The sequence below is a fragment of the Peromyscus californicus genome, unplaced genomic scaffold, assembly GCF_007827085.1.
Source record: "Peromyscus californicus insignis strain IS unplaced genomic scaffold, ASM782708v3 Scaffold_11__1_contigs__length_118956290, whole genome shotgun sequence".
NCBI classification, from domain to species: domain Eukaryota; kingdom Metazoa; phylum Chordata; class Mammalia; order Rodentia; family Cricetidae; genus Peromyscus; species Peromyscus californicus.
The window spans coordinates 9,221,710-9,225,067 of record NW_026294402.1 but is presented as its reverse complement, the minus strand read 5'-3'; positions in this window follow the sequence as shown (position 1 = coordinate 9,225,067).

The following is a 3,358-nucleotide window of genomic DNA, read 5'->3' as shown; positions in this document are numbered from 1 at the left end:
CTTTAGTTTTTGTATGAATGACCTGTCTATTGGCAAGAGTGGGGTATTAAAGTCTCCCACTATTTATGTGTGAGGGTCAATGTCTGATTTAAGCTTTAGTAACATTTCCTTTACAAATGTTCATGCCCTTGCATTTGAGGTATAGATGTTAAGAATTGAAATGTCTTCTTGGTGGATTTTTCCTTTGATGAATATGAAATGCGATTCTCCATCTCTTTTAATTAATTTTGATTTGAAGTCTATATTGTTAGATATTAGAATAGCCATACCAGCTTGCTTGTAATGTCCATTTGCCAATCCTTTACTCTGAGGTAATGTCTATCTTTGATGTTGAGGTATGTTTCTTATATGCAACAGAAGAATGCATCCTATTTTTTAATCCATTCTGTTAGCCTGTTTGTTTTTTTTTTTAAATTGGGGAATTGAGAACATTGATATTGAGTGATTTTAATGACCAGTGATTGTTAATTCTTGTCACTTGTTGTTGATGATGGTAGAGTGTGTGTGTGTGTGTGTGTGTGTGTGTGTGTGTGTGTGTGTGTGTGTGTTTCCCTTCTTTGGATTTTGCTGGTGTGAGATTATTTATTGCCTGTGTTTTCATGGGTACAGTTAACCTCATTGAGTTGGATTTTTCTTTATAGTACCTTCTATAGGACTGAATTTATCAATAAATATTTTTTAAATTTGACTTTGTCATGAAATATCTTGTTATCTCCACCTACGGTGATTGAAAGTTTTGCTGGGTATATTATCCTGGACTGGCATCTGTGGTCTCTTATAGTCTGCCACACATCTGTCCAGGCTCTTCTGGCTTTTAGAGTCTCCATTGAAAAGTTGGATGTAATTCTAATAAGTCTGCCTTTATATGTTACTTGGCATTTTTCCTTTGCAGCTTTTAGTAGTCTTTTTTTGTTCTGTGTGTTTAGTGTTTAGATTATTATGTGGTGAGAGGACTTTCTTTTCTTGGTCCAATTTACTTGGTGTTCTGTATGCTTCTCATGCCTTAATAGGCATGTCCTTCTTTAGACTAGAAATATTATCTTCTATGGTTTTGTTAAAAATATTTTCTGGGTCTTTGAGCTGGGATTCTTTTCTTTCTATTCCTATTATTCTTAGGTTTGTTATTCTTAGGTTTGTTCTTTTCATAGTGTCCCAGATTTCCTGGATGTTTTGTGTCAGGAATTTTTGAGATTTAACATTTTCTTTGGCCAATGTATCTATTTCTTCTCTGGTGTCTTCAATGCCTGAGAGTCTCTCTTCCATCTCTCGTATTCTGTTGGTGATACTTATGTTTGTCATTCCCATTAGCTTACCTAGATTTTCAATTTCCAGCTTTTCCTCAGTTTGTGTTTTCTTTATAGCTTTCATTTGTATTTTCATGTCTTCAATAGTTTCCTTCACCAGTTTGTTTTTTATTAGCTTTCTTTAAGGGATGTGTCCATTTCCTCCAATTTTTTTGGTTGTCTTTGTGTGTGTGTGTGTATATATATATATATATATATATATATATATATATATATAAATAATGTTTTTTTTTTTTTTTTTTTTTTGGTTTTTCGAGACAGGGTTTCTCTGTGTAGCTTTGCGCCTTTCCTGGAACTCACTTGGTAGTCCAGGCTGGCCTTGAACTCACAGAGATCTGCCTGGCTCTGCCTCCCGAGTGCTGGGATTAAAGGCGTGCGCCACCACCGCCCGGCTTTTTCTTTTTTTTTTTTGTTTTGTTTTTTGTTTTTTGTTTTTTATAAAATGTTTTTTTGAGACAGGGTTTCTCTGTGTAGCTTTGCGCCTTTCCCGAGTGCTGGGATTAAAGGCGCATCAGGGGGGTCTCTGAACGAGTTGGGGGTAGGATAAGCTATGAGGAAAGGAGTGGTGGATGGGAGTACCAAGTGAGGGAAGAGGTCTGTTGTGAGCTGCCTGCCTGTGTTTCTGGCAGTCAGTGAGGTCTCTGGTCCAGCACGAAGTCTCTGCCTGAGTTTGCTTATCTGTTTTTCTGGCTTGCTTGACCTGCACCTGTTCTTCAAAACGTTGTGGCCTGTACCAGGGTATAGGATTGATGTGGTCTGCTCCTGGGAGCAGAAGTCCATGCAGGTTGGGACCAGGGGCACAGCAGCAGGAGGGGACCATGGGTGGGGTGGGACAGGGCTGGAGAGCAGTGGAATGGATCTTTGGGAACTGAATCTAAGGAGTGGGGCAGTTCATTTGACAGGCAGGTCACTCACCTGTTCTTCTGATGGGTGTGGTCTGCACCTGGGCAGTGGAACTCCTCCAGAGTTGGGGGCAGGGGCTTGGTAATGAGGCATGGGGTGAGATTGGAAGTCAGTGAGTGGTAGAATGGGCCTTTGGGAACTGAATCTATGGAGTGGAGGAGTTCAGCTGACAGGCAGGTCACTCGCCTGTTCTTCTGATTGGTATGGCCTGACTTTGACTCTTTTGTGTATAATTATATTCCCAGTGAATAGCACACAGTAGTAACTCAGATACTATTTCATAAATATGAAACAAATACATACAATATACAAATTGTTTATTGAAGTCACTGGATACAGTGGTGTGAGCAGATATTCACTTTATTTCCCGCCATTGTTCATTCTGTGAAGCTAGATCATGAATATATGTCTACTGTCTTTCATAAAACAAAACCGCAGGCTTTTCTTACTTTAAAACTCTAAACTTTGATCTGATGGAAGATTCATAGAAGGTGAAAGGATGCCTGATTGGAGGCCTTGCATTACTCTTCTGACACTTGCTCACCTCAAAGCTGTTTCTGCTCATCTGTAGATGGCAAAATATATCTAAAGCAGGGGCAGTATTGTGAGAGAAAGAGAATTATTAGTAAGCACACCTAATTACAGGGAAAGGTAGCTTGGCTGTGACCCACAGGAGAGGAGCTTATTGCCCCATTCTACCCCTGAGAATAGTGGGTTTCACTTAGTGTTAGCATATTCAGTGTGGAAAATGCACCCCTGAATTTCCCGTAAATGGAGTATCATCAAGGAGCAATACCCCTAACCAGGGAGCTCTCTCTGAAGTCCCTGGCATAAATGGGGTGTCACCTGGCCGGTTGCCATGGCTCTGGCCTCTGAATCTGCATTGCCAACTTCCTTCTGCTGAGTTCAGGTCATGGCAGGCAGGAAGCTCTCTTGAGCAGTGCCTGGATCAGACAGGCCACTGTCATCTGTGCTCTGTGGGCCCAGAGTTGGCACCCCATAGTCATCGGGCCTTTCTTCTTCCGTGTCCCTTCTGTTAGTGACTTTTTTGTTGCTTAGATAAAACACCACACCCGAAAGCAACTTTGGGAGGAAAGAGTTTATTTCATCTTACAGTTTTTGTAACCCATCGTCTAGAGAAGTTAGGGCAT